We start from the raw sequence: 22,577 nt of genomic DNA, 5'->3' as shown, positions 1-22,577 counted from the left end.
GTGGAATCCAGACTGTGATATAATGTATTTTAGTTTATTATGATGGATAAAATTTTCTGGAAATAGAGAAAAGATATTATAGGACTCCCAGGAAGTGCAGCAGTCCCCCTAGAAACATGTCAGATGGGAGGAAATGAGAGTTCAATACCACTGAAACACAGAGGGGTGCAATGAGTTGTCTTCTGAGGTGTGGAAGCTATGGGAGGTATTTATGTGGTTAATGAACCAGTAACACTGGTTCAGCTGTCTTCCCTGGACAAGGATTATTCCTGTAGCATGGTCTCATCTGTGTCTAATCTCACTCTTTGTTTTCTGCCTTCCTAATTTTGTCTGTTTCTTCCTCATTCCTCACTATTTCTTATCTTAGCAACCCTTGGATGTGATTTTAATTGTGAGACTATTCTCTTTGAAACCTCATTTAGCAGACCCCAGGGACTTCTTAAGGGACTTAATAAGTGTGTACTTCCCTGACATGCGTTTAAACATTAACTTTGGCATCTTTGGTCAAAAAATGTTGACTAGAGATTGATTTCCTGTATTGATAGGTGAGTTCTCACCTTCCTTCATGTTCTTATTTCCTCATTTAAATAATTATACTTTTCTAGCTTATCTTAGAAAAAAGGTAACTTTTAGGGAAAGTAAGATGTAACCCAGATGACTGGAAAAGGAGAAGCATTGTGCTCATCTTGAAGAAGGATAGAAAGCAGGATCCTGGAAGCCACCAACTTGTTAACCTCACCTCTGTGCCTGAGGAGGTCATGGAACAGATCCTCTTAGATGCCATGCTAGGTCACATGGAGGACAGGAAGGTGACTTGAGACAGCCTTGCCTGGTCCAAAGGCCTTCTGTGTTGGAGTGACTGCATCAGTGGAAAAGGGAAGCTACAGATGTCATTTATCTGGACCTTTGACGTGATCCTCCCCAACGTACTTCTCTTTAAATTGGAGAGAGAAGGATTTGCTGGGTGGACTGTTAAATGAATTAGAAATTGGTTGGGTCACATCCAGAGGGTAGTGGTCAATAACTCGGGGACATCCGTGACAAGTGGTATCCCTTAGGGATCTGTAAACCCTGTCATTTATTATCTTCATTATTGACATAGAGGGATTGAGTGCACCCTCAGCAAGTTTGCAGGTGACACCAAGCTGGGTGGTGAGGTTGACACACCTGAAGTACGGGATGCCATCCAGAGGGACCAGCACAAGCTCAAGAATTGTGCCCATGGGAATCTCATGGATTTTCAGAAGACCAAGTGCTGGTGCTGCACCTGGGTCGGGGCAATCCCCAGTATCATCAGCACAGGCTGGGGATGGACAGATGGAGAGCAGCCCTGCCCAGAAGGACCTGGGGGTGCTGCTGGCTGAGAGGCTGGACATGACCCAGCCATGTGTGCTGGAACCAGATAATCTTTAAGGTCCTTTCCAGCCCAAATCATTCAATAGTTCTGCATTTCTGTGACTTACTTTTTGTAGTTTCCATTTCCCTCTGCTTTCAATTCTCCCATTTCACAACGCTTCTTGTGAGTTGTATACTTTAAATGAAAAAACAATGATATTGATGATAAGGGATGAAAAGTAAGTGTTCTGTAAATGCCACTGTGGTATGTTCTGGATCTTTCCAGATATGTTGTTACACTCTGTTACAGGATGTGAAATATTCCACACACACAGAGTAAATAATAGCTGTTATGAATAAAAGCTTTTAAATTAGAAGAGCTGGATAACTTGTTTCTGAACATCTTAAAATAAAAAGCTGGAAGAAATGTAGATAGAATAAGGAAGGACCTGGAATTATGTTAGATATCTAATTAAATGGTTGCTTCTTATTCCGTAGTTGCACAAAAGAAGCCAATGCTTTGCCAGTACTAAGGGGTCGCTGAAAAGAATAAGAAATTTGAAGTGGTAAGTGGTTGTTTGCCTCAGTATGGTGCTGACAAGTCTAACATACTTGATTTTGTGTAGAGTATTCTGTATTTAATTGAGCTTAAAATTTGAGTAATGTACATTCAAAGGCAAGAGCAATGCATCTGTTCTCTATTAATCTTTAATTGAATGGAGCAGTTGATTTCAGTGTAGGATTATCTGTATTATAAGGTGCAGGACACTGCAGCGCTGCTTTCACTTCTGGCTGGCGTTTTTCATTGTTCTAAAATGTCTGAGCACTTTAAGTACGGGTCATATCTCTATTGTACTTTGAATTTTCGATTGTGTTTGTTGAATATTACTGGTTAAAAGTTATCTTTAGTATATGTAATTTGTAAATTAATTGCATATTTATGTATGCCTGAGATCTTTCCTTTTTAAGAGGTGAATTTGCATTTCTTTATAACCACAATGTTTTGGGGTTTTTTTTTGTTTTGGTCTTTGGCCTGAATTGACATCTGAGGTAAAAAGATTTTTGGAAGGTTTATTAGCAGTAGATTCTTGCTTGATTCCAGATGGAAATCTTTAAGTTCTCTTGGGAGTCCTATGAAATAGTTCTTTCCTACAGTAATAAAATAGTCTCTCAAGTATAAATGATGCTAGAATTGTCAAGCTGAGTGAGCAACTAAAACTAATGAGTTGCAAAGAATTCTAAGTCTGCATCTGGCTATTAGGGCTATACCACAGTTTTGTGATATCTTTATTTGGGAAAACATCTCCTGCTTTCTTTACTTGATGTGCAGATGGCCATACAAAAGATTGCTCTTGGAGGAAAGAAAGAAAGAAAGAAAGAAGCATCAGTAGGCATAGTAGCTAAAAGCACAGAATGCACTTAACTCTCTCTTTCTTAATTTCAGAGTTTTTCTCTCTCATGAGGATTTAGAAGCAGCTCTTAGAATGATGTAGCTTTTGAGAAATTAGTATCCTTGTAAAAGCTAGATGAAAGCCTTTTAAGAAGTTCTAAGAACGATATTTGAATATTCGTACCATGTGTTATGTGCCTGCACTCGTGGCTCCTTTATTATAGATGCTGGTTCTTACAGAGTTGCCTGTCCTTGCAAACCTTTCTGTATAAAATTTTCTTGGAGAGACAGACGGTTCTCAAGTACTAATAGATCTTGTAGTCCATAACACATGTGCTTTGCAAATGAAATGCTTCTTTCTTTTTTCAGCAAATGGAGTAATGCAAATCCTTTTCTGAAGAAAAAAACAAAACCCTAAGGTTCCCCTTTCATCCTTCTTCCCCTGCCCGAAGTATTTTGGGATATTAACTTTAAAAGTATAGTTTACTCCTCATTTCATCTTTGAAAATTTTCTAACATGTAGACAGGAATAGTAAAAATTTTTGATTACTGCAATCCTGGTAATATCCTACTTTTTAAAAAGTGATTAGTTCTGTTGGACTCTTGAAAGCATGTGAACTTGTGGAAGATCAAATTCAGCTACCTTAGCAATGAATGACCAGAAGAAAGCAGATGTAGATTGCGTTTAGGGTGCACTAAAACCCTAATAAGGATATTGTTTAGTGGGTTTCTTTTTTTTTTTTGAAACTTCCCTGCTTATCTGTACACACTGTGTTTCGTTGGTGGCCTTGCTGTACTTGGCAGCTGAATAAAGGCTGTTAGTTTATATTCTGATTCAGCATTACCCCTGAAATGCATACTGTACATCTGCATTGTATGTATGTAAACTCATTATTAAAAAAACCCAAACAACTTTTTCGTATTTCTTATATCTACCAGGGCTTGGATTCAGACCTTTGAGTTTCTGAGTGGGTTATTTTCTTTTCTTTAAAGACTGAAACTTACCATATTCAACCCTGAGAAGCTGTTGTGATGGTAACATGATGGCTGGTACTTACTGGGTGAGCATGAAAATGTTGTTTGCAAAGTGAATGTGTGCAAAATCAAATGGGTCTGTCTTAACTTTGTAGATTATGGGAAATTTTTTGTTTGGATTTTTTAACTTTTGTCTTTTATTTATACTGTGTTTCATGCATTTTATTAGTGGTAACATCTGTGATAAAATGTGTGGCTGATTCCTTGCATAATGGGAGAGCTGCTGAAAGAGCTGTTAAATATAAGTAATTATCTGTGAGGCTTTACCTGCCTGTCCTGAAGATCTCTCTGAGGGATTTCTCCAGTTGTTGAACATAATGAGCACAGACTATGATTAACTCTGAAGGTACTTGTGTACCTCACAGGATTCCAGGTCTCTGTTGAATGTGTGACACTTACTGATTTTCTTCCTCTTGGAGGAATACATTTCTCCTTTCTTTTAAGTCTGTCCTGTCACTGTTGCATATTTGTCTTCATATAAAAATTAGTGGGGATTCCCTTCCTTTTCTTGTTTTTTTCTTTCTTATGTTTCTTTCTCATTTTTCTGGTGTTACATATTTGGATTGTCTTTCTTTTATCTTCTGTTCTATCCCTTCACTAAATTTCACACAGGTATGAGTGGTTAAAAAGACTGTAGTTGCAGCAGGTTGCCTACTCAGGTTATAGCATGATTAGTATTAAAGCTTAATATTGAAAGGAGAAGATTTCAAAGAAAAGTGTTAAGCTACCAGCAAAAATGTACAACAACTTGATATTTAACAAGGTGTAGAATGCCATGCACATTGCAGTGAAGAGTACTTATCACAGAAGTGTATTAATAATCTGGATAGGAGTTTAACAATTCTAGAACAAAATCCTAGGTGATGCAAATTTGCTTTAAAATATTTTCCTTCTGACTTCAGTGTATGTTCTCACACTTCTCTAGCCTTGCCACTGTATTGTAATAGGGCTCACACCCCCTGAGTAAAGCCATTTTTTATTCCTTTCAGGAGTGAATAGAGGAGGGGGTTGTGTTCCTGGTGAAGACAGAACTGTGTACAAGGAAATACTAGATCTGAATTGTTCTTATTACAGTTGTGGAAAGGTATCAGAGCGGTAAATAGTTCTGTTGTATAACAGGAAAGACAAATAAAGGACAGTAAACATTTATATTTGATCTTGAATCTAATTTACATAGTTTATTTAGCAAGGCTGTTTGCTTTGATTGTAGAAGAGTAGGAACTTTTGGTGATAAGGTGAGCAGCAATTTGAGTTTCTGTTTATGCCTTCCTCTGGTGTTTTCACCTTGAGCTTTACTGAGTATCAGATGCCTTGAAGTAGTTAACATGTCTGCAAAAACTAGAAGGAGTACTGTGCACATTTGAATGCTCAGCAAACATTTGTACATTATTTTAGGAAACCTGACAGGTCTTAAAGTAAACTTAAAAGTCACCAAATGTACTAGTACATTGAAAACACATCTCCTCAGTGTGAATACAGCTGTACTAGACTCCTGACTGCTGGGAGATAAGATCCTGGGAAGGGTGAGTTCTCCTAACAGAAGGCAGAGAAAACCTGGTGAAGTTTGAAGGACCTAGTTCTTTCCGTGTGTGAACTCTAGTTAGCATCATCTTTGCAGCACAGGGGAGGAGAGAATGAGGTAACCTTCTTGTGAGAGCTCCAGAGAGCATTGTATGAAAAAGTCCTGTAGTTTTCTGTCCCAGCAATAGTATTAGCATGGGAATAAGGCTGAAGACCACCCTTCATATCTTTGGGGTGCTGACAAATTGCAAATGAAAAAAGATTGCATGGACTTGAAGGGAAGATTAAATTAATCTTCTTTCATTGTCAATTGCAGCAGAAATAGTCAGAATAACATGTTACTTTCAAGTCAACTGTTCAGTGTAGATGTAAAAGCCCTGAAATACATAGAACGACACTTGTTCATGAAACTTGGGTTATTTCAAACAAGTTGTGAATGTTCTCCCTTTCACCTACACCCCTCTATTCACATTTTGAAATTATATTGGGATTGTACCGCCAATTTCAATAATGTGTGATTGCAGTGTTGTAGGTTTCTGCCTCTGCTTAAATAAAGGTAAGAAAAATAAGATCATTTCTATTTTATTGAAAGTGTGTTGTTGAGTAATAACAATGAGGACATTTCATTAAAGTTGTAAAACTGTCCTAGATCTCTCTCTTTCATCAAAGCATTGTTCTTCAAAAACACCTGAAATACTCCCAGATGTAGTCTGCCAACATATGTGAACTAGAAGACACAGGCTCAAAGGTCGGGCACAATGCAGTATAAGCACTTACTGAAACCAAGTTTATATAAAAAAACTTGGTAGTAGGTAGTAGGTCATTTTGCATCTTCTTTGGGAAATAACACCCAAAAAGCCAATAAAAGCAGATCTGTGTGTGTCAGAACTGGTAATAATCTACAGTTATGGCATTCAGATCCAACACTTCGCTCGTAATTCCTTTTCTTCTGTATCGCCTGCATAGTACTGCTCACTCCTCCCCTCCCCCCTAAAAAAATACATACTGGAGAGCCATAAACTGGGAAATTATTTCATCTCCTGTAACCAGCTAAGTTCATTATCACTTCTGTTTATTCAGATTGTGGTATGAAATTTGCAGTTTTGAGTTGCTCAAGAGATTGCTCAAAACAGTAACCGCAGGACGGGAGTTACAGCTTGATGGAGTTGAAATAGAGGTGTTGAACAGAATGTAGCATTGTGGTGAAAAAGTATTTTGTGCCTGGATTATCATAATAATTTAAATGATATTTGAGCTGATTTAGCATAGAGTTGAACCTTTCTTTCTTAAACTGCATAATGAGAGGAAGCATTGCAGTAAGAGACGGACAGACGGTTCCTGCCAGACACTAGAATTATGAGTGTATTGATAAAGTTGGGATAATTTTTTTTCCTTTCTAAGATGGAGGTGGCAATGCCTCTCTTAGAATATGATTTCTGAGATCTTCTGTTAATGTGTGCAACAGTGAGACTGCCAGAAAATGCTTCTCTAAAAAATGTAATCTCTTAAGTCAACCAAATGCTTAATTGCAAGCATTTTCTTTTAATCCCCAAGTCAGTAGGCATCAATCCTGTTTAGTGGTTTGAGTTTTAAAAGAAGAACGTTGATGTCACACTGAAGCTTGCATGATGGCAGTGGTGGCTGCCTAATACATATTTTCTATGAGCTATTCTAAATTCTAGACTTCACTGGTAGTGCAGATACTGTACATAATTTTCTGGAAGGAGAAATGGATGCTCTTCTGGATACTCTTTTCTGCATAACTTTCCATGTTCAAGATTCAGAGTAACTGAAGTAACTGCCTACCATTTTCCACCAGTGGGCACAGCAATGTTCATAGATATTTCCAATTTAGCAAAACAAGTTTATGAAGATAATCAAAGAAAGGTAATTTTGAAATAGAACAAGAAGAGAAAGGGAATCTTCCCTATGGATACAGTCCCTGTACTCAGGTGAGAATGGTTTGGAAATCTGACCTTTGCATATGGGTTTGCTTCTTTCTTTTTTACTTTTTTTTTCCGTGTTAGTTTAATAGAGTGGGTATACTGGAGATAAACCCATGTTAACCCCTCTCTTATAGTATGTGGAGTGCTGTCTCAGAAGTAAAATGGGAAGAGGGAGCCTTATGTGTGACAGCATGATACAATTTATGAATGAGAGTTTTCAAATCTAGTGTTTTATTTCAGTATACTTCCAGTTTGCATTTGTTTATGTACTTGGTACAGAATTACCACTCATTACTTTAGGATTGACCATTCAGTTGTTTTTTTAAGTTTGTATTTGGGTGCATTTTGTATTATTAGACCACCTAAAATGTAACTGTTCATCAGTGAAGTTGATAGTATCTTCTGCTGCTTTGGCTTGAAGGAAGAGCTGTGCTCTCTGCTCATTGATAACATTTTTGTATGATTGTGCTAGAAGGTGGTAATAGGCACCTTGCTTTTTTGTGCTATTTAAGGATGCCTTGTAATTAATATAATTTGCTGTTTTTCAAGGTAACTAATTCACACATGCAGTAATTCAAAGGAAACAGAAAGGAAATTACATGGAATTTCTCTTTTGGCAGTGCCTAGTAAGCATGTTTCATCATCCCAGAAATTCTGTTCAGTCAAAGCCTAATTTTGGAAAAGAAGGAAGACTGTCTGTTTCTGTCTGCAACTTGCTTTATACAAAGCAAGCAATTAAACTTTCTGTCTAAAGATTTGTAATTTGTCTTTGAAAAAAAATTAATAACTGTAAGGGAAAATTCAATAGGAGTTGGAATCTTAGGTTTTTCATTGGATTTCAGCTGTCACTGGAGGCTTGACTGGTTTCATTTATAGCTTCACCTAACCTCTTTTTATGAATATGCTCTATGTTTCTGGTTTCCTTCTCCTTTGGGAATGCTTGATGGCTGTCATTGTAGATTTTTACTTGAGACACAACGACAACTTGAGTTTAAATAGATACAGTTTTTCCAAATTCCTTGTAGATTATGTCAATCCCCTTGCACTGCTTTTAATGGGTCTGTGGGATCTCTTTAGCAGCTGGCAAGGAGTCCATCTTAAAACATTATTCAGGATCACCATTTCTCCTTTACCCATTTTACTGTCTTTGGTTTGCTGCGAAAGTGCTGAGCAATCCCAGCATGGATATGTGTGCCTCATGAGTCTGTTGCATACCTCCATCCTGGGCATAAACCCTGCAGTTACCTCATGCTTATGTGTCACAAGCACAGGCATGAACCTGGTGTGTAATAAGGAATGCTCAAGTAAGAGAGGAATGCTTGGAGGAGCAATGTAATTAAGTATGGTGCAAACAGGACGTGTCTGTCACATATGAGCTGTATATTCTGCAACCAAAATGTACAGGTAAGTGCTTATCCTTTGGATGGACAGATAGTGTTTTTGGTCTGTCAGATTCTAAATGACAGTATTATCATGTGCTAAATAGAAAGCTCTTACTTTTTTCAGTTTTAAATTTTAATTTTTAATATTTGGATCTGTATTTCTTCTAGTGCTGTTTAAACTAATTTTATACATCAAGACAGAGACAGTAGTTTCTGATTTTGAAATGTCAGATTACTAGTTTCATTATTACTTTTTAAAGCATTTATGCCCTTCAGCAGCATTTGTGAGTTTGAAGTATTATGCAGACACAGCTGATGTATAAACTGTATAAATGACATTAGTAGCAAGTTAGACTAAAGGATATTAAAACAAGCCAAGCAATTGCTTGTTCCATTTATCTTTTATTTGTTTGTTTATTTATATATATCTTGTATGCTTAAAGTGGGTTTCCTTTGGTTGAGACAGATGTAGCAATGACATTTCCTGATTTCATGTCCTGGGGCAAAAAAATACCTTTAGAAGGAGGTTACCTTGAGTTGGTATTAACTGCTTAGAGAAATATCAGTTGTAAATAATGTATGTTTGAGCTCCCCCCCATAGGGACTGGATCTTTTGAAATGCTTTCAAAATCTATATTTGGAGTTTCAGTAGAGTCAAACTTCTTTCTGAACAAAAACTTCCTCATTCTCCTGTCACCAAAAATAAGTTGATCCATTGTTTTTGATGTTCTGCTATGAGTAAGTCTTAACTGAAATTTTGTCCATCGTTGGTACCAGTTTATTTAGGTTTTATTGGTATTTTCTGCTTTGAATTTCAAAATGTTGCCTCCTTATCCAACAGAGAAAGCTGAAAATAATGTTTTAGCTAAAAGTGGGTGTAAGAGTGCTTGTTTATAGTGGGCAGTTGTGCTTGTCATTTTATATATTCACTGACCAAATGGGGAGAAAACCTGTGGAAAATAATGAAACCTTTGAAGTTCAGCAAGGTTTATTTTGAAATATTGCCTCAAATTTTCTCATAATTGTTTAGCGAGAAGTTGCAGTCTTATTTTTGATATACCCAGCATTTTGAAAGATAGAATTAAAGTATTGAGGCTTGTAGCCTAGTGTCTTATTGATAGTTAACATGTTCTAGTATCTATGAAACTGCTTTAAAGTTTTCTGAACCACTGCACAAATTGCTCAAAAATCTGATTTCAAGTGTTAATTCCGCTATTACGCATGCACAATAGCAATGCTAACCATTTGAGCTTTTTTTTTCTTTCTGTTTAGATGTGCTTAGAACTTCAAGGATTTATTTTCTGTTTTAATTTCAAGTTTACAGACTACAGTCTTCCTGAAATTCAGATGACTGCTTACTGGTGGCCCATTTGGAATAGGAGCCATTCTTAACTGTGAGGAAGACCATTTTGAGCATAATTCTCCTTTCTGGCCTGCTCTATTTATCATCTTGCTAGAATGGGATTATGCTCCCAGGATATCGATAAATGTTGATGAGTTGTAGTCTGAGCACTTACTTCTATTATGCATGCACTGTTGTATTTGGATAACCAGGAATTTTTATGGACACATACATGATGTGTTTGGCTCTCTAATTATCATACTGTTGTGGAAATGGTTATCTTGTTATCTTGACTTAGTGTAGAAGAACTGGCAAGGCTTGGCAGCTCCTTTGCCTCCTATCAAATTTGAGGTTCTTGCCGGTGTTACTGAAGCAAATTTTTAATGTGCTTTTATTAGACTAGAACTGCTTGTATCATTTTTCTTTTCGACTAAGTCTCAGCTCAGAATTTGTCAGCAGGACTAAGTATGTTCTAGTGATGCTGGTGTTTCGAAGAATGCCATGAGTCACTTTGGCTCTGTGCATTGAGGCTTGCCTGCAGGAGGGGTGGTGACTGGGGGAGATGCTACAGCCTTTCTAGGTCATTGTCAAATCAGGCTGCTGCTGTCATTCTGCAGAAGTTTTGCAGCCCTCCCTCTGAAGATCTCCATCTGCAGTTTTGAAGTCCTTGCTGCCCTTGCTAACCACATATAAGCAGAAAGATTTTGATTCAATGGTATAGCTTTTCAGATGCATGTTGTCTTCTTTTCCACTGCTCTTGCATAATTATATTTTATTTGAAGAAGAAATAGCTCCAGCTGGCTACTGCTGCCGAGTTACTGTGTGGAAGCAATGATTAGGTGTTCTGACTTTCTTTCCTTGTGCTTCTCTACTCTCACCACTTTGCCGGTCCTTTGCTGGTACCTTCTGCAGCAGTTTCCTCTCATGATCTGCCATCCATTACTTAAAATTTTCTAAAAGCAAGTAAAAATCAGTTTTGTTTGCATGATTCCTTTGTTTTCCCTTTCCCTGTCCTTATGAAACTTGGAATAACTGCGAAAGGCTTGAGTAAGCACAGGCTCTGGATCCTGTTTGCTGCTTAGTGCGTTTACTCAAGCTGCTGCTGGTGTTCCTTATGCAAACAGCTGCTGCTGGTTTTAAGCTGATCTTTTGTTTCTCACGTTGGTTCAACCTGCCCAGGTGCCCTGTGAGCTGGAGGCTCCCTGTGGTTGTGGCACCAGGAGTGGTGAGGGCTCCCTGGGGTCTGGGCTCAGCCTGGGGCATGGGACAGCTCCCTGGGGATGAGGTCAAGGCCAGGCTGGGGTATCAGCCCACCAGCAGCTGGGGGCTGCATCAGTCCTGCTGGTGGAACTGTGGTCACACAGGGCGCTGGGGTGGCCTGTGGCCGTGCTGGCAGGGGGGACTGGCTTGGGGGGGGCCGTGGCCATCGGGGGGCAGCTGGAGACGAGCCCTTTAGAAAAGAGTAGTGCAGGAATGTGACTGTCGTGCTTTGTCTTCTGCATACAAAGTAAAGCCTGATTATTTTTTATTATGAGCAGGATGTACTGAAGGAATTAATTCATAAGCGAAACATCTGTCTCTCCAGCAGTTTTTTTTGCTGGGGTTGGAGTGAGTCATGGATTTGGTAACTGTTCTGGTCTCAGCACAGTGAGATCACCAGAAGACTTATGGGTTTTTGCTGTGCTTTCCAGAAAAAAAAATATTGTGAAGTTAGTAAAACTTACCCTCCTTTTATGCTTGCACATGGCCACCCACTTTTATGCCTTTATGATACTGGGAACTGTCTTCCAGGAGAGCAGCTTCCTTTTATTCTCCAATAAAAACATTGAAGGGACTTGGACAAAACTTTCTATTCTAGTAAAAGTTAACAATCTGAATGTGATCAGAATGAAGAATGTCAGGAGTGGTGAGGAGCAGTATGTTCTTGCCAATTCAGTTTTGGCCTAAATTTACGTATGGGTAAATAACATCATTGAGGGAAAAACAGATGAGTTGACTGACTCAAAATCGTCCAGAAGTGTTTCAAGAGAATCAAATTTTAACTGTAAATTACTTGAAAAGCAGTATTATGGCACTAGGACATGAAAAACAGTAACTGAAAATGAAGCTGTGTTCTGCATTTGCTTTTTCTTAGGTTTTATTTATGAAGTATTAGTTTATTTATTTAGCTGAGTTATGATTTAAGTACAAGAAGGAATTGAAGTGACTCAGTGCTTTTACTGCTGCTCAGTTGAATTGACTCAGTTGAGTTCTGACTTTTGTAGGAGCTGTAGCAGGTTTTTTAATACTGTCTAGCAAGGCTGTTGTATCTGTATTCTCCAAATTTGGTGCTGTAGTTCTTAAGGTGGGAACAGTCTGTAACTTTGTTGGCAGAATTGCATGCAGTCATGTTAGCACAGTCACTTTGCACTTGAGCTTTCTTTCCTGACACTTCATAAAATTCTCCAAATTTTATTTGAGTGCAAACAGGTCTAGTCTCGGTCTCTTAAAAGAAACTAATTCGTACCTTAGCTGCTGGATCCCATGTTTCTGAAATATTTTGTTACCGTGGTGGTCAGTGGCGTTGTCTCCGTGTCTCTTGCATATGTTTTCACTCTGAGATTCTCTATCTGACAATCTCATTAAGCAGTGGGCTCCTGTGCTGCATTTATTAGCAACAGGCTCTTGCATATTTTTATTTCCTGTTTAGGGTGTGATTTTCTATGGGAGTTTTAATTTTCAAAGTTTCTTTTATGTACATTAGTATGTTTTAGATGCATAGAAATTGAGGAAGAAGACTTATCCTAAGACTTTTGGAGCATGAGCAATTACTTTTGTCCTTAGCAAGGCTGTTGGGGCACAAGAGTGAGCTGCTTCCCAAGTCTTCCTGTCATTCCCTTACCTAGCCAGCCCGTGGCATAGCTGTAGTCCAGCATGGTAAAGCCCAGTCCTGGATTTCACCGCACGCACTCACATCCATGGTCCAGCCTGTGAGGAGCACCTTCAGTGCTACTGAGTGGGGGGGCTTGGCTTCCACTAGCACATGAGTTTCTGCTGTAAAACAAACAAGCAATTCAGGTTCTGAAGCAGAAGGTTTTTTTTTTGTTTTTTTGTTTTTTTGTTTTTTTTTTTTGTTTAGACGCTGCATGTCTAAAGAAAAATCAGTAAAAAAAAAATCTTTGGTGGTGCTGAAGGTCGAGGTTTGGCGTTCTGTAAGTTGAGTTCAGTGTTGGAGAGGGAACAACTTTTCTGCAGGTATCCTCTTGAATTTCTGAAACCTAGTCAGGGATTGTGCTGCCTTCTTCCACTACTTGATTTCTTACCCATTGCTAGAGAAGAATGAAGTGTCTCTCTTTCCTGACCGGGTTTGGATCTTTTGTGGCTGGTGTGTTTTGCTCATATCCTTAGGAGAAACTTTAATTTTCCTGGCTGCAAGCACCTATGGTTGCACTCAGATGGGAGAATTGAACCTTTTCTCAGGGTCTTAGCCTAGAGGTCAATTTGAAGGAGAACTAAAAATTACTTTTGTAGTCTTGTACCTGAATAAAAAGCATGGAATTGGGAATATGTATCATTTTTACTTGCCCAAAAGAGACATTTTGGAGTAGAATCCATTTTAAGTCAATAGCCTTGAACAATGGTTTTATGTTTTTTACTTGGAAGTCACTAAGTAGGGATAACATTCAGTTATAACATTCAAAGTGGGAATTCTCCACTATGCAATTCCTTTGCCTAGAAATGGCAAGTGAGTATTTATTAAACAAAATAGTATAATAACTGTATACAGACTTATTCACTGAACTGTCCACTACCACTGTTTCGCTTCTTGTTCACAGAATGAACTCTGAGAATAAATGCCAGTTACAGGAATTGCAACGTATTGTATGAGAGTGTGACAGAAGTAGAGTTCCTCAAGTGTTCTCTAGAAAGTGTTCTCATTTTGAAGTGCAGTTAAAAAGCATCAGACTAAAGCATGTAATGCGTACCCCCACATATCCTTGACCATATCTGCAGTGCTGCAGCAAGTAATTGTAATCTTTTTCATTGTTTGTCTTAATAAGTTCTTACATACCTTAAACGCGCAAGCATATTTCATATGTTGGAAGTTGTGTGTATTGTGAATTTAAAGCCACCTGTGTAAGCTCTGAACCTTTTTTATCTGTCCTGTTAGCTGTTATGAAATCAATATGTTTGGAATAAATTGTTGGAGTGATTAATTCTAATGAATGGCCAAGTATCAGGTTGTAAAGTCATGCTTATTTACCTACTATCAGTGTGAAATGAAAAGTAAAGAGTAAAGTGAAGCTTGATTGAATCATTCGTGTTAACCATTCTCTTTTAAAGTAGCTGGTTTCCAGACGGGTGATTTTGAGGAGTTACAAGTCTGGAGGTAATGATACTGATAACTTTTATGAATTTTATGCTTTTCGTTGTTAATATGTCTGCAAAATGTATGAAAGGAAAAAGCTGTAGCAAAAAGACCACTTGATTTAACGTAAGATGTACTTATAAAATTTTCTGGGTGCTGTATGTAAGCAGTTAATTACTGAATTACAAAATTGCTTTCAACTACTTATGTTGATTGTTGGATTACAAAGGCAAAGTAGTTTAATAGTTTTTAATAAAGGAAGGTGTTAGGATTAGTAGAGGTTATGTGTCCTGTTGAGTAAAGAAAGAAAAAGATAACTGCAGAGGAGTCTGTAAGTTCATTGTAACATTGTCTCTGAGATTAGGATTCAAAAATAATAAAGCTCAAGGATGTCATTTTAGGGCTTGGTTCTAAAGGAACATGCAGAGAGTAAGGTTTGAAGAATGATTTAACCCAGTGAACTGCAGATTACTGCCAAGAGTAGTGAATATTCCTCCGTAAGCCTCACTGTGTTGATACTAATATGCAGCTGCAAATTTTAGTATAGGTTGAGTGTTCTAATGAACCAGGAAAATACTGGGAGATGAAGGATGTTGACCCCTTCATTTGGTAACATCCCACACTTTATCTGGCATAAACTGCTACTGAAAAGCTTCTTTTGGTTGAGGACAGGACCAGATTTATTTCTCTGTGAAATGGTATTCCTATCTGTAACTGGAAATTTCTGTCCTTGAGCAATTGCACAAGTTGCTACTATTGTGTAGTGGCAGTAAGGTTTTGCACAGGTGGAGGATTTTCATAAGGCTGTGCATGCTAGAAAAAGGATGATGCATTTGATATAAACACATCTGTATCTACATGAATTTGTTTTCTAGGCTGCACACCACAACCAGGGCTGTGTGTCTGTCAGTTGTTTTCCCTTACCCTTGTATTCAGATGTCTTAGTTAAAGATGGAATATATTTCTTCCTGTTGTTGATGCAGAATGTATTTGTGGAATAAAAATCATAAATCTTTATGGAATATGTGTTTGTTCTTCTGGTTGGATGCCATTTTATCTAGGGGTGTGGCTATGTAAAATATGATGTGGGTTGTATGAAGTTGGTTTTAGCACAGAATTGTTGCAGAGGATTTGTTGCTGTGGACATTGTCAGTTGCTATACATATGAATATGATAGGGGAAAATTTAAAATGCCACTCAATTTAAAAATGTATATTTATCAATCAAGTGTGCATTTGGTGCTAGAATTACCTTTTCATAAGCCTGTGAAGATGTATTGAGAGATGTTATTTCGGGGTCCATAGCTGTACCTGCTCCTTAGAGACGGTGTGAATTATTCACTGTGAAGTTGCGGTTGGCATTAAAGTTGGAAGGGTGTCTGATACATTGATTGAGCTGGTGTCTTCTGGGATTTGTCTAAAGGAAGACATACATTGTATATTTTGTCATGCTTTTTTGTTTGTTGTTTGGTTTTTTTTTTTAAATAGCCTTCTTTGACATGTGAAATGGTAGGTGCCTAGTGGCTATAAATCTAAGTTTTGTCTGCAATAAGCATGGAATCACGCCTGAATATATGAAGTGAATGATACAGGGAGTTTGTTTTGTGTTGTCTTGCCGTGTCCCTGTTCCCTGGACAGGATGCTTCTTACACAAATGTAGGTGTTACTCTTTGGTCCATCTTCTCATGCCCTCGTGTTGTATTGTCTTAGTTTCAGGCATGCAAAATGTGATTCTCCTAATGTTTTCACTTCAAATAAAGGCATTCCAGTCTCTCTCTTTCATGGTAAAATGTAAAGACACAGAAATAGAGAAGGATGTTTTTTGTTTGCTTGGGCTGTCTAGGTTACCATAATTCTTTCATCCTTCACTGTGCTGTTATACTGTTGTTGTCAGCATGTAATGTAGATCTGCAAATGTCACTATGTGTGACATTTTTACAGGTATCCCATAGATTCATTGATTAATACCACACTGATCTGTAAGAAGTACTAATCTAAAACTTAATGGTTTTTCCAGATCCATAACCCTGATGAAATCTTCCCCCTCCTTAAGAAGTTACTACTTGTTCCCTGCAAGGAGTGGAGAGGGAAAAGTGGTATTTTATTTATTCTTTTATTTTTATTTTGAAAGAAGATTGTCTTATTCCCAACAGGCTATCACTTGACAAAACTTCTGCATTACCATCTCACTGTTTGATGGAAACTTTCTAGCTATTAAAATAGAGTAATTCTGCTACTGGTCACTGATTGAAAATTACTATGAAAGTAAATGATGACAACTTACTTGAGAGGAGAGGAGAAAAGCCAATAGTTTCCTTTCTAGGTTTTTCTCAGCTTTGTCTGAGAACAGGTCAGTCATTAAAAAAACCCAACCAATCAACCAAAACCAAACCCCCCCCAAAAAAATCAAAGCACACCCAAAAAACCCCCACAAAACCCCATAAATTTCAAATATCCAAGGTCTGTTTGCAGTTGTGATTTTCGTAATTGTATTCTGTCAATAGAGCAGATTTAAGCTATCATAGTTGGGACTAGAAGCTGTGGATGACATTTTTAATCATTTCTGAGAAGGTAGCATCCCTTGAAGAAAACACTGGATCAGACTTTTTTTTTTGTTTTGTTTTTAATTTCTTAGGTTTGCAGAACATTCTGCAATTTTGCAAGCTTTGTTGAACTCATGCATTTTGAAGTGAGTGATGCTTGTAACTGCTGGAAGATTCTTGGAAAGAAGTATGCAGCATGTCAGAAATGTGTTCAGGTTGTGTTATCTGCCAAAAAGAAAACGGTATTTATTTAACTGCTGCAAAGTATCAAAACACTGCCAACAGATGGTTTACTACTTGTACATAGTACTTGTTTTCCCTCAAGAAAAACATTCATATAGTAGTTCATAGAGGTGTATCTGCTCTTACAGAGATTTTAATATCCCCAGAACCACATATATTTCATTCTTAAAAGTGTTATGTATTTTGCTAGTAAATTATTCTTCTTGGGCATTTGGAGTGATTGAAAAAACACTCTTTATACTTACAGGGGAATGTTGATTCACCTTGGATGATGTGTAATGCTTTAATACCTTGCTGGTGTGTTTTATTGTCTTCTCCCAATGTATTACTATACTTTTCTGCTTTCCCCCAGCATTACAGTAATATAAAGGAACTTTTTTTTTTTTTTTATGTGGATGTTGCAGGTTGCAGTTTAGAAAATGGAAAATATTTAGCCTGAGAGACCTGACTTTGTTCCCTCCTTCTCTTTTGGGATATTTAATTTAATGGATGACTGTAAGGTGTAGAAATTTGCAACTTGCACCAATATCAGTTATGTGAGGAGGAACAGAAGTTGAACTGGGAGGACTTGTAAAACCTGGTTTCAGAGCATACTGAATTATGCTAGTTAGAGAAAGTTAGTGGCAGGAGTATTGCGTGCCAGCTGTTAGCTCAAACAGTTTTGTGGGTTTTTGTTTTTCTTTCTTTAAAACATCTTCAGCTGATACTGTAGGAATAACCTGTCTCTCTCTGGCAACCTGTACACTAAATTATGAATCCATTTAATGTGTTTTTTCAATTGTCAGTACTTAAGTCAGAATCTGCTTCCTGTGAGATGTCTTGACAGAGTAGGAGATGTGAGTTAGTGTGTTGTAGTTATGGGTGCTATACTGCAGCAATAGCATTGTATTATATGTTCTGTATATTCCTATAGGCAGCAGTTCTCATGGCAATGTAACAGAGCCAAACTTTTAACCTGACTTTTTGCTACACCTCTGTTTAACCCAACCAATAATGGAGTCAGTATACCAAGAAATTTTGTACTATCTTGAGCCCCATTTGTTCTTATCAAGAAGCTCCATATGAACCCTGTTTTAGCACTTTTTGATAGGTGTGGTTCTTTGTAGCAAGTTTTGATTTTGAAAAGTTTTGTCTAGATAGAGGCTCCATGCTTTCAGTCAGCGATTTCAACATTTGATGAAAGTAAATGATGTTGTGTTCTCTCTTTAAAGCACAATTTCATGATCCTTGTAAACTAGTTCTGCTGGGGACCCGTGGGGGCCCTAATCATATCACCTTCACATCATTCCCTTGTGCTGACACACAGCTGTGGAGAGCACTATATCAGGGAGCTTGATCTGAGTAAAACCAAAACTAATCACTATTTTTTTTAAAGTTATCTTAAAACTGGATTAATTCTTATCTAGTTCACTGCACTACCACAGAAGCGTTTATGCTGTCATAAGGAAGAGAAGCACAAAACAAAATCAGTAATTTCTGCCAGTACAAGTGCTTGAGGTGGTCATAAATTAAATGAGAAAAATTTAACAAAGAAGCTGTGCATGTTCTAAAGTACAGTCTTGTCAACTAGTTCCCCTTTCCTTGAGGAACATGGCTGCTCCTCCTCACCAGTGAACCTTTAAAACACTTTTAAAGTGAACCTTTAATTTCACTCCTTATAGGAGTCTGTACATCTTGACTTGGTAGGGGCCCATCAAGGTCACTAAGTTAAACTCCTTGCTCCTCACAGGACTCCCTAAAACTAAACCATGTGATAGGGGCATTGTCCAGATGCTCCTTGAACTCTGACACTTGGTGAAGTGACCACTTGGGGAGCCTGTTCTGAAGAACCAGACAAATAATTCTTTCAGTTGACTCTGGTGCCATCAATGAAGCTGAGTCCAGACTTGAGGACTGCATTTTAGAAAAGATGTAGGCTAATGGGAAAAAGTCTAGAGAGGGGGAGGCATTTGGAGGAAGAAATCTGTAAGGAATGGCAGAAGAAACTGTGACAGTCCCTCCTGCAAATGCACGTCTAAGGTTGGCTGTAATAAGTGGTCTTAAGATCTAAACATTTCTGTAAGGGCATAAGAGTTAAGCTAACCTCTTAAGACTATGATTTGCAATGCTTCTATGCAAAAGCAGTAGTTCTTACTGCTGTGAATGCCCTGGTGTCCTGAGGGCAAATTTCTACAAATGCTAATCTGGTCTCTCTCTGGCTCTGTTATAACATCTGGCAGTTCCTAATTTTTTTCGGTGAATCGGTGTGATTCAATATGTTCCTGTTTAGTAGGGATGACTCCAGCACCATCTTCCCTAGTTCTTGACTGACTTGGTAAACGATTTTGTGGATTGTGTGGTGCTGTTTAATGTGGCGTTGTCCATCTTAATTTTCAAATTCTTATATTCTCAAAATAATAAATGGACTTTTGGGTTGTGGGATTCTTACAGGGAGATGCTGAGTGGGTCTCCAGCTGTTGTTCTTCGCTCAGAAAGACCTGCAGAGGGCTGTACCACCTCTGTGGAGATGCTTTTGCCCCCCTGGGGTAACCCCCAGAAACACTTCCAGCTTTTCATACCAGTTCCAGGAGAGGGCACATTTGGGGAAAACTGCTGCTTCTGGCAGTTAAGAAAATGCTGAAAGAATCAGTGTTCACTGATTCTTGCATTACTATTTTATTAATTTCTTATGAATATAGTCTTGATCCAGAATGCTATGAAAACATAAGCAGAAATTAATTTTAATTTGCTGCAGTTCTTGAATATATATTTTTCTTGCACACCTATTTAAAATAATCTACTAACAGTCTGCAGCCATTCACACACAGAATCGCAGTACAGAAATGTTATGATTATATTTGAGTTGAGTTTTCCTAGACTGCAGTATTCTAGGCTCACTTCAGTATTACAACCTTTTTGTGAGCTAGGACATTAGCTTCTAGATCTGGAATTGCTGTTTTCTTTTCAGAACAAGAAAAAGCTTTATGACCTGCAATATACAGTAACCCATCCCTCAACCTGTCTCTGATGCCTTCTTACGCCACCTCCTACTTAATTTTCTGTACTGTTTGGAGACAGTTTAGGGGCACATTCTCAAAAGAACTAAGTGTTACTGCATCTTCTGCTTTTGCTGCATCTGCCTTGAGGGAAGTACAGGTATTACTAACCATGATTCTCAGTGTATGGATTTCACTCAGCAGAGCAGAGTGCAGAAATGAAAGCAGCTGCTCTGTCTTCCTCATGAAAGTGGGACTGGTTCTCATTTGCCCTTTTATGGGGTTTCTGTGATGTGCCTGATAATCTGTCTTTGTGAAGAGATGTTTTGGTGTACAAAGCTTCTAGGTGTATTTGTTTTTTTTTTTAAAGGATTGTGTTACAGGTGAAATAAACTCAAAGGTACCTTCCTTTTTTTTGCATCCCCTTTTTTTTACTGCCTCTTTAGGAATGCATTTTCCATTCAGAGCTCTTTATCTCTTTAAATCTGTAGGTCCATATAACTTGAACAGAATTAAAATTACCTTCCCTTGTAATGGAAGGTCATAGGAATTGCTCAGGGCCTCAGGTTGCCTGCCTCAGGTGAAGAAATGTGTCAAGCATTCAGGTATTTACAGCTTTTGTCTGAATGTAAGATCCTGTTACTGTGCACTTCTCTTCTATTTTCTTTTCCTTGACCAAAAATATCATGTGTTCTCAGGCCACACAGTGTGATAGCCACTATAGTCTTACCTGTTTCTTTTGCTTATTCTAGGAGCTTTTGAGAGATTCAATGATTCAAGCAAGGCTTCTTCAAGGTTTCAGTAAACAATGCTGCTAAATTCCCATAATCAAACAGGCTTATATTTCAAATTTAAGTAAATTTGCCATGTTGGTCTTGGATTAGGTGGGCTGCAATATAAAGCTTCACTTAAAAGACAAAAACCATGTAAGACTCAAGTTTTGCATTTAGGAGCTGCTCCTCTCTGAAGACTGCTTATGTCCTGTTCAGCTTGATTGGGTAGTTTATTTTGTAATTACATATGTGAGTGAAAACACGTTTCTTATTTCTAGTTTGAACTGCTACAGATACAGTTCCAATTTAGTAATTTTCATATTTTGGAAGTAATAATTTAATCAAATGTAGTACTCTTAGCTGAGAGATTATTTGGAAAAATAAATTGGAAATGTAACAGCCTACAAATAACTCTGGAGAATTAGTTATTTTCCAGCAAATACTTTTAAAAGTCATAAATCCATGTTAGTAGGAAGTAACAGAAACTTTCTGGCTGCTGCAGTGGCTGCTGCTATTGTCCTAATTTAAATAAATATCTTTCATGCAAAGTTAGATTTGAATATAGAAGGATGACAGAAGATCTGATTTTTTTTTTTTATGTTCTAGCCTTTTAATGATTTGACCTCAACTGTTTCAAAATAAGATTGATCTGTTGATTTGATCCTTGTTTGCAGAGCTTATTAAACTTGGTGTTATTCCTCTAGGATAAAGTTATGCTTAATAAATGTATTGCAAACCAACTTTTAGAACTTCAATGTTCTAATATTTGTTCTTTAACGATTTATAAATTAGTTGCCTTGGGTTTTAAATGATTTTTTGCTTTTTCCAGAGTTGTACTAGCTATTTGTTTGAGATGACATCAAATACAGGATTTTGATGACCTGTAATATTCAAAGTAGTTTAAATACTTCCAGTAAATAAATAACAGGCACCTATCACAATAGCGAAAGCTGTTCTTTTGGCAACTGTGTCTTGCAATGATTTCCTAAAGTAGACATCTTCTTTCAGAATAGTGGCTTTATTAAAAGCAGATTTGGATGCTTGCTGGAGTTACTATTCCAAGAATAGTTGGTTGCTCCTATGATTTCACACTGCAGGCAGCATTTCAGTGGTTAGCCTTTCCTGTGAGCCCATCCCTGTTTGTGATTAAACTTAAGATCCTTGAAAACAGCAAGGTTTAGCATACTGAACATTTTTTCCTTTTTTTGGAAAACGTTACATCCTTTTCCATCTCTTGCTATGTATTGTAATTTATTCCTATTTGAATTCTGCATGCCGAATTAGTTTCCCAGTTCTTTCTGCATACCTATACCCTCAACAAAGGTACTGGAAGTCTCCTTTTGCCACTTACTTGCAGAGTCCTGTGAAACATGTGGGTGTAAAGATAAACTAGCCATTTGCTGGCTGTGTGCCTGAAAACAGTCTGGGATTTTTACTGACCAGAATACTATCCGTACTTTATTTATTATTTTTTTTTTTTATTGAACATGTGGGATCCATTAAGGATTCAGCTTAATTATCTTGTTTTTATTTAATCTTGTTTTTAAGAAATTGCTGTCCTTTAATTGCTGTCCCCTCATATATTTCTAGAGGAATAGTCAGCTCTTCATAGAGGGAGTTTTTAGTGATAGAAATATAATGGAGAAGAACTGTAGCAGAGAAAGATGTGAGAAGATGCAAATGAGCAGCGCATTGCAGGCTCTTTTTCAAATCCACACAGGAATCTTCCCTGTGTTTCTTTTGTG

At 37.7% G+C, this 22,577-nt stretch overlaps 1 protein-coding gene across 1 annotated transcript in view; it reads left to right on the top strand.

Annotated features, from left to right (window-relative positions):
- Positions 1 to 1,864: 1,864 nt before the first annotated feature.
- STXBP6 (syntaxin binding protein 6) overlaps positions 1,865 to 22,577 on the top strand; it is a 76,522-nt gene continuing 55,809 nt past the window's right edge. Inside the window, exons 1-2 of the mRNA XM_062495081.1 lie at positions 1,865 to 1,901; positions 3,719 to 3,786. The gene's annotated coding sequence lies outside the window, so the exon portion shown is untranslated. The remainder of the gene's footprint in view (positions 1,902 to 3,718; positions 3,787 to 22,577) is intronic.

The sequence above is a fragment of the Cinclus cinclus genome, chromosome 6, assembly GCF_963662255.1.
Source record: "Cinclus cinclus chromosome 6, bCinCin1.1, whole genome shotgun sequence".
Lineage (NCBI taxonomy): Eukaryota > Metazoa > Chordata > Aves > Passeriformes > Cinclidae > Cinclus > Cinclus cinclus.
The sequence above is the reverse complement of the archived record's forward strand: the minus strand, read 5'-3'. Positions and strand labels throughout refer to the sequence as shown.